At 53.5% G+C, this 12,443-nt stretch overlaps 1 protein-coding gene across 2 annotated transcripts in view; it reads left to right on the top strand.

Annotated features, from left to right (window-relative positions):
• Positions 1-12,443, top strand: part of LOC139273495 (zinc finger protein 530-like) — a 167,308-nt gene that overhangs the window by 24,347 nt on the left and 130,518 nt on the right. The gene's annotated exons all lie outside the window — the stretch shown is intronic.

Here is a 12,443-nt window from a genome sequence, read left to right as displayed (position 1 = left end):
TTCTTCTGTATCTTGGTGACAAACGCAGGGGGAGGGGTCAAAGTGACCAGCTGGTACCACAACATGGTGGCCACCAGCTGGTTTATGACTCGCGCTCGACCCCTGCAGGACAGCACTCGGAGCAGTCCTGTCCAGCGCCCTAGGCGAGCGGCGACCTTGGCCTCCAGCTCTTGCCAGTTCGCTGGCCAGGCTTCCTCGTCGGGGCTAAGGTAGACTCCCAGATAGAGGAGATGGGTCATGCTCCAGGCAAAAGGCCTGAGATCCTCCGGCAGGGAGTCCACCCGCCACTGACCCACCAGGAGTCCGGAACATTTCTCCCAGTTGATCCTGGCAGAGGATGCGGCCGAGTAAATCTCCTGGCACTCACGCATCCTCCGCAGGTCAGCGGGAACGTCTACCGCGAGGAGCACGTCATCGGCGTAAGCCGAGAGGACGACCTCCACGCCCGGCCCTTGCAGAGCCAGTCCCGTCAACCTCATCCGCAGGAGGCGCAGGAAAGGCTCCACGCAGATGGCATATAACTGGCCGGACATGGGGTAGCCCTGGCGCACCCCTCTCCCAAAGTGAAGGGGCGCCGTCAATGACCCGTTAACCTTTATCAGACACTCCGCGGCGGTGTACAAAAGTCGGATCCGGGCGACGAAATGCATCCCGAACCCGAAAGCGCGCAGATTTCCGAACAGATAGTCGTGATCCACCCTGTCAAACGCCTTCTCTTGGTCGAGAGATAGGAAGGCGGCCGACAGACTAGCCTCCTGGGAATGATGGATAAGGTCCCGGACCAGATGGATGTTATCATGGATTGTCCGGCCCGGGACCGTGTAGGACTGGTCGGGGTGGATCATGTGGTCCAGCACGGCGCCAATGCGAGCAGACATCGCCCTGGCGAAAATTTTGTAGTCCGTGCTGAGGAGGGAGACCGGGCGCCAGTTCTTAAGGAGGCGGAGATCGCCCTTCTTAGGCAGCAGGACGATGACTGCCCTGCGCCAAGAGAGGGGCATCTCCCCGGTCGCCAGACTTTCCCCCAGGACCCACGCGTAGTCGCCCCCCAGGACATCCCAGAACGCCCTGTGGAACTCCACGGTCAGCCCGTCCAGCCCCCGGGCTTTTCCCCTCGAGAGCCGGGCGAGGGCGCCGGTCAGCTCCGCCAGGCTTAGCGGAGCTTCCAGATTTTCGGCGCCCTCCGGGCTGACCTTCGGCAGGTCCTCCCACAAAACTCTACGCGCTTCCTCGCTGGACGGCTCCGGAGAGAACAGAGCCCCGTAATATTCATGGGCCCTGTTGTTGACGCCCTCCGGATCCGAGACGAGAGAGCCGTCGTCGGCCAGCAGCATCAAGAGCTGCTTACGGACACTCTGTCTTTTTTCCAGCTGGTAGAAGAAGGGGGAGCCGCGGTCCAGATCCCGCAGGGACCGGAACCGCGACCTCACGAACGCGCCTCGGGACCCGACGAGCTGCAGGTCCTTCAGCGCGGCCTTCTTCGCTTTGTACACCATCCACAGGGCCGGGTCCTCGACGACTTGACTGAGACGGGACTCCAGTTCGAGCACCTCTTTTTCTAGGCGCCCGACCCTGGCTGCCCGCCTCTTGGTCGACCCCCTCGCATACTCTTGACAGAAGACGCGGACGTGAGCCTTGCCCACGTCCCACCATAGCCTCAAGGAGGGGAAGCCCCCCTGCTTCCTACTCCAGTCGGCCCAGAAACGATGGAACGAGTCCTGGAACCGTACGTGCTCCAGCAGCTGGTTGTTAAAATGCCAGTACGCGGACCCCGTCCTCACGCGGAGCGAAGCGAGCTCCGCCCACACCAGGTGGTGGTCCGAACACGGCACCGGCCGCATGGAGGCCGCTGGGACGCAGGAAACGTACGCCCGAGACACGTAAATGCGGTCGACTCTGGACCATCCTACTCCAGGCCTCACCCAAGTAAAGGCGCTGCAGTCGGGATGGAGATTTCGCCAGACGTCCACCAAGTCGAAGGACCCGACCAGGTCCCTCAACTTCTCCATCGCCGTCATGCTCTGCGGGGCACCGGAGCGGTCCCTCGCCTCGAGGGTGCAGTTAAAATCCCCCCCGACGACAAAGCAGTCGCCGACGTCGACGGAGCCAAGAAAAGCGGACACCTCTTCGAAGAAGCGCATTTGCTGCGGTCCGGGCTGAGGGGCACACACGTTCATGAGATGGAGCGGCACGTCCCCCAGGTGAACCATTACGTGCAGCAAGCGGCCTGGCATGGGCTCCTCGACCCCCAAGATCTCCGGCTGAAAATGCGGGGCCAACAAGATGGCCACCCCACAAGAAGTGGTAGTGAGGTGGCTCATGCGGACCTCTCCTTGCCATTCCAGGAGCCACGTGGCTTCGTCTCCCGGAACGGTGTGGGTTTCTTGCAGGAAGCACACCGCATATTTCCCCTCCCGCAGGAGCGAAAAATTGTTAAATCTACGGCGTGCCTCTCTGCCGCCGTTGATGTTGAGGCTGGCTATGGTTATCTTCATGACTAGAGCATAGTGCAACCTCTACCTAACCTATTGTGGGGGGTGGAGTGGAGTCGTTTGTTGACCTCCACTCCTTCAGCAGCCCAGCGAGGAACTTTTTGAGCCGGCGCAGCTCAAGGCCTTGTGCCTTTGATAAGGGCCTGCCCGCGGCCATGGTTTTAGCGGCGACGCGGACGGAAGCGATGAGCAGCCCCGGCTCGGACCATCTTTCCCGGGCCAGATGGGTTCGGTTGCAGCTACCCTGGCTCTGGACCAGAAAGTCCCGGAGTTCCTCTACGGGAATGAGGGGGGACTCAGCGGCGGGCACGAGGAGATCCACCGCCTCACTGGTGATGGACTCGAGATCTTCACCCGCGTCCTCCACCGAGTCCCCGTCCTCCTCCGGGAGGTCGCCGCTAGCAGCCGGCCCGTCGACCGCACGAGGTACGGCAAACAGCCCGGCCACTCCATCCGGCCCTGGCTCTGCCCCGATCCCAACCCCCAGGATCGTCGACAGAGGAGTCCCCACTGGGCTCTTTTAAAAATGGTGCTGGGTCAGGAAGTGACAGCGGAAGGGGTTCCTCCTCCGCCCCAGGAGCCGGGGAACACGGAGAGACCTGGCCAAAGTAATGTTCCAGGTCCTCCAAGTACCCCAGCTCCAAAGTCGGCGGCGAGGGTTGTGGTTCTTCCCCCTCCCCGCCGCCACCTCCCGGCCCAGCGTGTACAGATTCATTAAAATTGTTAATACTGTTTATTTCTGCCAAGTCGAGCAAATCCCGGGGGAAGTTGGATAAAGGCTGGGCGGGCTCAGGTTCGGCCTTTTCGGCCCCGCCCACCTCAGTCCCCGGGACGCTCGACCCGGCGGCAACGCATTCCTCCGCTGGCCCCACGCCCCCCACGACAGGCAGATCCTCCACGCCATCCCCGGGAGGCAGAGGCTGGGCAGCCTCGACTGCCTCACCCTCCCCGGGGACAGATTCCTCCCGTCTATGGCGCAGTTTGGGTGCGCTGGTGGGGGACGCGGGACACGCGGCGGGCACCGACTCCTCCGTGGAGGGATGTTGTTCCCCCTCCGCCTCATTGGAGCGGTGCCTCCTTTTGTTCCTGGGGGTGCGCAGAGGCAGGGAGGCCTCCATGTCTGCCGAGGCCTCCCGCTCCGCCACCCCCCTTTTTCTTATCTTGCCCGCGCCAGAGCCCCTCTGCGGTATTGGTCAAGGGCTCGGGCACGGGCTCAGGGCTCCCCGCGCTCGCCGATGACTGGGTTGGGCTGAGCGCGGTGGTCAAACTTTCTGGCGCGCCTCGAGATGTTTCGCCTTCCTCCGTGCCTTCCTTCCGATCGGACGCTCTCCCTCCCCCCCGCCAGAGGCCGTGAAAACAAAGGCCCCCGACGATGCCCGCGCTCCTACGGCTCCAGGCATGCGGACGCTACTAGGGGGAGGGGTGGCGGCGGCGCCAGCCTTGGCCGCCTTCGGTGATTTGGCGGCCTTGGAGGCGGGGCAGTTCTTGCGAACGTGCCCCACCTCCCTACAGGCATGGCACCGCACGCTGTCTGACGTCCAGAAGACACGGTAGGCAGTCCCCTCATGCACCACATTAAATGATCCCTCTGTTGTCTCGTCCCGCGCCAGCCGGACAAAGAGCTGGCGGCGGAAGGAGAAGATGTGGCGCAGGCTGTTCTCCCTGAGGCCGAGCGGTATGGGGTTGATCCCTAACCTTACCTCCCCCAGTTGGTGCAGGTGAGGGAGGAGGAGCTCAGCGGGAACAAAGGGCGGGACGTTTGAAATGATGACCCTCTGCACGGTGGCCTCGAGAGGGTCCACCGGCAGGAATGTCCCGCCCACCGTGAGCCCCTTTTCAAGGGCCAGGGACACCGCCTGCTCCGACCCCAGGAAGAATACAGCCTTCCCAGACATCTTGGAGGCTGCGACAATGGCCGAGGGGCCGACTATCCCAGCCATCGCCCGCACGCACTCCTCAATGCTCATTGTGGGGTGAGTGTAGCTCTTGACCCTGTGTTTCTTAGTAATTAGTCTGAATGGTGGCAGGGCAGCAGGAGGCGCAGGGGATGTGGACGCCGCCTGCGCATAAGTCTTAGCTGGCCCTGCCACCAGCGTGGATGGAGTTGCCATCACGGGGTCCCTTTAAGGGCTACACCCACCCAGAGTCACAGGCCTTAATGGTCTTAAATTGGCCTTGTTTGAATTTCTGAGCAGAGGAGCTCTCAATGAGGCACACCTCTCCCCTAGTTGACAATTGGGGAGGGGCTTTGCTCCCTCTGCTCAGTTGTCTTAATTGTTTTTCCAATTAAGGAGGAAAGGGCTCTCAGAGAGAGAGGGGAGAGACAGAGAGAGTGACAGAGAGAGAGGGAAGCTGTGAGGGCAGGTCTCCCCTCACAGCGATGGGTGGGTGTTTTTCTGGGGCGCACTCCCTAGATGATGGAAAAACAAAGCAAGGCACAGTCTTATGGGATGGTTTTCGGGTGGGAGGAGAAGATGTCTTCACCTGGGACAGCTGGAGCCACCCAGGCACACACTCCCAACGATGTTTAATAGGGTCATTAGTAAATCTTCAGCCAGGTAGCTCCAGCTATCCCAGGCTAGGCAATGGGGGAGGGGTGCTTCAGTGGTGTGTGGGGCCTAGCTGTAAGCAAGACCCCCACACACTTCCACACACACACCCCCGCGATGTTCCGGGCCTCGAAGAAAATCTTCTTTTCTCCCCCCACCAATAAAGCAATGTCTTTCGGGGAATGCACCAACACCCACCTGTAGAATGTTGTAGAATCTCCCTCCTTTCATACAGGTTGTTGCTCTTTTCCCCCTCTCTCCAACTCTTTGTAGCAGTAATAAAGTTGATAATTTTTTCTGCTCTCCTCCTCTCCCTCTGGATGTTGAACTGCAGTAAGCCAGCCCTTTCCTCCTCTTCCTGGGCTGATCTCAGGGCTCACTCCAGGCCTTCCAGACAGGAGCTTCAGCAGGGAGTTCCTTCTCTCACTACAGCAGAGCTCCAACTGAATAGGCCGCACCTCCAAAGCTCCACCATTGGTCCACAGATCCCTGAAAGTAGCAGGCCAGGTGGATAAGGTGGTTAAGAAGGCATATGGAATACTTGCCTTTATTGGTCGAGGCACAGAATATAAGAGCAGGGAGGTTATGTTTAAATTGTATAATACTTTGATTAGGCCACAGCTGGAGTATTGCATGCAGTTCTGGTTGCCGTGTTATTAAAAGGATGTGATTGCACTAGAGAGGGAGCAGAGGAGATTTACTAGGATGCTGCCTAGAATGGAGAATCTTAGTTATGAGGACAGATTGGATAGGCTGGGTTGGTTTGTTCTCATTGGAACAGAGGAGATTGAGAGCAGACCTCATTGAGGTGTACAAAATATTGAGAGGCCTGGACATAGTGGATAGTAAGAGCCTATTTCCATTGGTGGAGGAGTCTATAACGAGAGGGTAAAGTTTTAAGGTGGTTAGTGGAAGCTTTAGGAGGGGATTTGAGAGGGGGCTTCTTTACACAGAGGGTTGTGGGGATCTGGAACTCGTTGCCTGGAAGAATGGTGGATGCAGAAACCCTCACCACTTTTAAGAGATGGTTGGATAGGCACTTAAAGTGCAGTAACCTGCAGGGTTACGGACCTAGAGCTGGTAATTGGGATTACACTGGATGACCTTTTGTTGGATGGTGCAGATATAATGGTAAGTACTGCAGGGAATAGAATACTGCCAGGGTGATGATCTGGACTAGTTTCGATCGCCTGGATCAGTCGGAGAGGAATTTTCTCATTTTTTTCCCCTAAATTGGCCTGGATTTTTATCTGGTTTTCACCTCTCCCAGGAGATCGCATGGCTCCGGTTGGGGGTGGAGTGTGTAATGTTTCAGTATAAGAGATAGCGCAGTTGTGTGAGGTGTACTGATTGGGCTGGGTACTCTTTGCCTTTCTGTCATTGTTCATAGGTTTATATGTAACCTTTAGGGCTGCTGCCCAAGGGCTGTGCGGCTCTTTGTCGGCCGGGGTGGCCAATTTTGGATCCAACTTGCTTCTTTGTCCTGGATCCCATGGACTTTAACCTTCATGACCAGTATACCATGTGGGACCTTATTAAATGCCTTGCTAAAGTCCATATGTACTACATCGTATGCACTACCCTCATCAACCCTCTTGGTTACCTCCTCAAAAAATCCAATCAGCGACAAGGAGAAAGGAAACAAAACAGGCTCTGGCTGGGTGGGGGTTGGGGCACGGGGGGAGGTGGGAGGGAGCCAAAAATTGGCAGCGGTTACACTGTGAAATTGTTAAACTCGATGTTAAGTCCAGAGGGCTGTAAAGTGCCTAAACGAAAGATGAGGTGCTGTTCCTCGAGCTTGCGTTGAGCTTTGCTGGAGACCAAGGATGGAGAGGTCAGAGTGGGAGTGGAGTGGAGAATTGAAGTGACAGGCGACTGGAAGCTCGGTCACACTTGCGGACTGTAAGTTCATTTTGTATGTTGTTTACCCTGTCAAACCCTGTAAGAATTTTGTATGTTTCAATGAAATCACCTCTCATACTTCTGAGCTCTAGATAATATCGGCCGAATCCACTTAATCTCTCGTGATAGGACGATCGGTCGGGGCGAGGGGGAGTGGGTGTCGGGTCTCGGGTCAGGGTGGGGGGGGGGTTAGCGGGTCTCGGGTCGGGGCGGGGGGGGGAGCGGGTGTCGGGTCGGGTCTGATCGGCGGGGGGGATCGGGTGCCTGGTCGGCGGGGGGGCGGGGAGCGGGTGTCGGGTCGGGTCTGGTCGGCGGAGTGGGGGGGGAGCGGGTGTCGGGTCGGGTCTGGTCGGCGGGGGGGGGAGTGGGTGTCGGGTCTGGTCGGGGGAGGAGCAGGAGCTGGCCGTGGGAGGAGCCTCATTCACGCAGCCCCAGTGCGGCCATTCAGCCAGGGCTAGGGGCTGCGTGCTTTGGGCCCCTCCCACACAGTTCGGCGCCTGGTGCTACTGCACTTGCGTGCCGACTGTAGCGTGCAAATGCAGAGGTCCCGGCACTGTTTTCAGCGCCGGGACCTGGCTCCGCCCCCCCCACAGCTCGTGCTGGCTGCGCCGAGGGCCAGAGGACCTGTAAGTAGGTGGAGAATACCGGGGATTTTTTTAGGCGCCGTTTTAGGCGCGAAAAACAGGCGCCCAGCTCGAAACTTGGGCCCCATATTACAGGAAAGATGTGAGTGCACTGGAAAGGATGTGGAGAAGATTTACAAGAATGTTGCCTGGACTGGAAAATTTTGGCTATGAGGAAATATTGGAGGTGCTGGGTCTGTTTTCTTTGCAACAGAGGAGGCTGAGGGGAGACCTGATTGAGGTTTATAAAATTATCTGGAGCCTGGATAGAGTGGATAGGAAGGATCTGTTTCCCTTGGCAGAGGTGGTCAACAACCAGGGGGCATAGATTTAAAGTAATTGGTATGAGGTTTAGAGGAAATATGAGGGGAAATTGATTTGCCCAGAGGGTGGTGGGGCTCTGGAACTCACTGCCTGAAAGGGTGGTAGAGGCAGGAACACTCACCACATTTAAAAAATACTTCGATGTGCACTTAAACATTTCCTAACATAGATGAGACTGCACACAGGGAGGTTAAAGTAACAGTGACCTCAGTCTTTATTAAGACACTCCAGATTCAGGAACAGGCCTTAGGGGCCGGCTTATATACAGTGCTCCGAAGGGATGCTGGGATCCCTTGGGATTTCAGGGGATGCACTCCCTGGTGGCGGACATGGGAGTGCATGCTTTACAGATACACAACATCACTCCTCCCCAAAGTCAAAGTGAAAACTATTTACAAGGTGAGGCGGTCGGGAGCCTTTCTTTCCCTGGTGGACCGCCTCGGTACAAATGTCTGTTCTGGTGTGTTGGCTGTGCCCTCGCTGGGCTGGCATGTTGTTGGCCCTGCAGGGCTGCTGGGTGAGCCTGGCCTTGCTGGGCTGTTGGGCATGATGGGTTCAATTTCCTGGTCCGGGGTGGTGTCGTTGATCCTTTGGGTGTGTGTTGTGGGCTCGAAAAAGGTGGTGCCTGCTGTGGGCTGTTCAGAGCAGTCTGTGAACCGCAGCCTCGTTTGGTCCAGGTGCTTTCTGCAAATTTATCCATTGTCTAAGTTGACTACAAACACCCTGCTCCCTTCTTTGGCTATCACTGTGCCCGCGATCCACTTGGGACCATGTCCATAGTTTAGCACATACACAGGGTCATTCAGATCAATTTCCCGTGACACAATGGCGTGACCATCTTTTACATTTAGTTGCTGCCGTCTGCTCTCTACCTGATCATGCAGGTTGGGGTGAACCAGCGAGAGTCTGGTTTTAAGTATCCTTTTCTTGAGTAGCTCAGCCGGGGGCACCCCCGTGAGCGAGTGGGGTCTCGTGCGGTAGCTGAGCAGTACTTGGGACAGGCGGGTTTGGAGTGAGCCTTCTGTGACTCGTTTAAGGCTCTGTTTGATTGTTTGTACTGCCCGCTCTGCCTGCCCATTGGAGGCTGGTTTAAACGGGGCCCAGGTGACATGTTTGATCCCATTGCAGGTCATGAATTCTTTAAATTTGGCACTGGTGAAACATGGCCCGCTGTAGATGGCAAACATGGGCCTCAGGCTTTCAATGGTGGCGGTGGCAGTGCTTCCCGACATTATTTCACATTCAATCCATTTTAAAAAGCATCCACCACCACCAGGAACGTTTTACCGAGAAACGGGCCCGCATAGTCGACATGGATCCTCGACCATGGCCTGGAGGGTCAGGACCACAAACTTAGTGGTGCCTCTCTGGGCACGTTGTTCAACTGAGTACACATGCGGCATTGCCATACACAGTTCTCTAAGTCAGAGTCGATACCGGGCCACCACACGTGGGATCTGGCTATCGCTTTCATCATTACTATACCCGGGTGTGTGCTGTGGAGATCCGAGATGAACGTCTCCCTGCCCTTTTTGGGTAGCACTACGCGGTTACCCCACAACAGGCAGTCTGCCTGAATGGGCAGCTTGTCCTTTCGTTGCTGGAATGGCTTGATTAGCTCTTGCATTTCAACGGGGATGCTGGCCCAGCTCCCATGCAGTACACAGTTTTTTTTACTAGGGACAGCAGAGGATCTTGGCTGGTCCAAGTCCTAATCTGGCGGGATGTGACAGGTGATTCATCATTTTCAAACGCTTCCATGACCATCAACAAGTCTGCGGGCTGTGCCACCATCAACAAGTTTGCAGGTTGCGCCATTTTCACCCCCGTGGTGGACAATGGTAGCCAACCGAGAGCACCTGCACAGTTCTCGATGCCTGGCCTGTGGTGGATGGTATAGTTATACGCTGATAGTGTGAGTGCCCACCTTTGTATGTGGGCTGAGGCATTAGTATTTATCTCCTTGTTTTCAGCGAACAGGGATATGAGGGGCTTGTGATTGGTTTCCAGCTCAAATTTGAGGCCAAACTGCCACTGATGCATTTTCTTTACCTCGAACACACACGCTAATTCCTCTTTCTCAATCATGCTGTAGGCCCTCTCGTCCTTAGACAAGCTCCTGGAGGCATATGCGACTGTTTGCAATTTGCCCGCAACGTTAGCTTGTTGTAATACACACCCGACTCCGTACGATGACCCATCACATGCTAGCACAAGTCTTTTACACGGGTTATACAGTACAAGCAGCTTGTTGGAGCATAAAATGTTTCTGGCTTTCTCAAAAGCAATTACTTGTTTTTTCCCCATATCCAATTCTCACCTTTATGCAATAACACATGTAGGGGTTCTAAGAGGATGCTTAACACCGGTAGGAAGTTACCAAAATAGTTGAGGAGCCCCAGGAACGACCGCAGCTCTGTGACGTTCTGATAGCCTCTGTCTTGGCATATGTGGGCCGAATGCCATCCGCCGCAATCTTTCTCCCCAAAAACTGCACTTCTGTTGCCATGAAGATGCATTTTGACCTCTTCAGCTGCAGCCCTACGCGATCCAGTCGCTGGAGGACCTCCTCCAGGTTTTGTAGGTGCTCGACGGTGTCCTGACCCATGACCAATATTTCGTCCTGAAAAACCACCGTGCTTGGTACCGACTTGAGTAGGCTCTCCATGTTTCTCTGGAAGATCGCTGCAGCCTACCGAATTGTTGACTCTGCCCAATCTTATTATTCTCTAAGTGCATGTTACCATGTTGTTAATAATAGAATCGAGCATTTTCCCTACTACTGATGTCAGGTTAACTGCTCTGTAGTTCCCCGCTTTCTCTCTTCCCTCCTTTCTTAAATAGCTCAGTTACATTTGCTATCTTCCAAACCACAGGAACCATTCTAGACTCTGGAATTTTGGAAGATGACAACCAATGCATCCACTAGTTCTATAGCTACCCTTTTCAATACCCTAGGATGTAGGCTATCAGGTCCAGGGATTTTATCGGCTTCCAGTCCCATTAATTTCTCCAGTACCATTTTTTGATGAATATTAATTTCTTTCAGTTCCTCATTCTCGCTAGACCCTGGGTTCTCCAGTAGATCCAGCAAGTTTTTTGCACCACTTTCCATGAAGACAGACATAAAATATGCATTTAATTTCTCTGCCATTTCCTTGTTCACATTATAATTTCTCCTGTCTCCTGTAGGGGAAACACATTTACTTTTACTAAACTTTTCCTTTTTACATACCCATAGAAGCATTTGAAGTCTGTTATTTTGTCTCTCACTAGTTTACTTTCATATTCTATTTTCCCTTTCTTAACAATTTCCTGGTCCTCCTTTGCTGAATTCCAAAATCTTCCCAATCCTCAGGCTTACTGCTCTTTTTGGCAACATTCTAAGCATCTTTCTGTCATCTAATACTATCTTTAACTTCTCTTGTTGGCCACGGTTGGACCACTATTCTTGTGGGATTTTTGTGCCAAAAAGGAATGTGTGTTTGTTGTAAATTATGTATTAATTCTTCAAGTGATAGCCATTGCTTTTCTACCATCATACCTTTTAATGTAGTTTCCCAATCTACCTTAACCAACTCTCCCCTCATACCTACATAGTTTCCTTTGTTTAGATTTAAGACCCAAGTTTCAGATTTAACTAAATCACTTTCAAACTTAATGTAAAATTCTATCATATTATAGTCACTCTTCCCTAAGGGCCCCTTTACTATAACGTTATTAATTAACCCTTTCTTATTGAACAATACTAGATCTAAAATAACCTGTTCTCTAGTTGGTTCCTCAACATACTGATCTAGAAAACCATCTTGTATACTTTTCATGAATTCGTCCTCCACACTATTACTGCAAATTTGGTTTCCCCAGTCTATATGCAGATTAAAGTCCCCCATGATTATTGTATTACCTTTGTTACATGCACCTCTAATTTCCTGATTTATACTGTGCCCTACATTACCACTACGGTTTGGGGGCCGACAAACAACTCCGACCAATGTTTTCTGCCCCTTGCTGTTTCTTAGCTCCACCCAAACTGATTCTTGATTTTCTGAGCTAAGATCCTTTCCCTCTACTGTCTTTATCCCATCCTTTACTATCAGGGCTTCCTCTTCTCCTTTTCTATTTTGCCATCTCTTCTAAAAGTTATGTATCCTGAAATATTTAGTTCCCAACCGTGGTCACTTTGCAACCACATCTCCGTAATGGCTATTAGATCAAACCTATTAATTTCTATCTGTTCTACTAATTCATCTATTCTGTTGAGAATTCTTTGTCCATTAAAATATAGTGCTTTTAGCTTTGACTTTCTTCTATTTTTCCTTGATGTCTCCTTAGTCCGTAATGCCCTATTACCTTTGTTACTCTCTCTGTCTCTTCCTGACCCACTCTGCTTATTGTTATCCAAAACTCTGCTTTAGATCCTTGACATGTCTCTTTTGCTTTTTCTCTGAATCTAAACCGTGCTGTACTTTCCTGGATCTCCCCACCCCGCCTTCAATAGTTTAAAACCCTGTTTACTGCCTTAGTTATTCAATTCGCCAGGACACTGGTTC

Source organism: Pristiophorus japonicus, chromosome 9 (assembly GCF_044704955.1).
Source record: "Pristiophorus japonicus isolate sPriJap1 chromosome 9, sPriJap1.hap1, whole genome shotgun sequence".
NCBI lineage: Eukaryota > Metazoa > Chordata > Chondrichthyes > Pristiophoridae > Pristiophorus > Pristiophorus japonicus.
The sequence above is the reverse complement of the archived record's forward strand: the minus strand, read 5'-3'. Positions and strand labels throughout refer to the sequence as shown.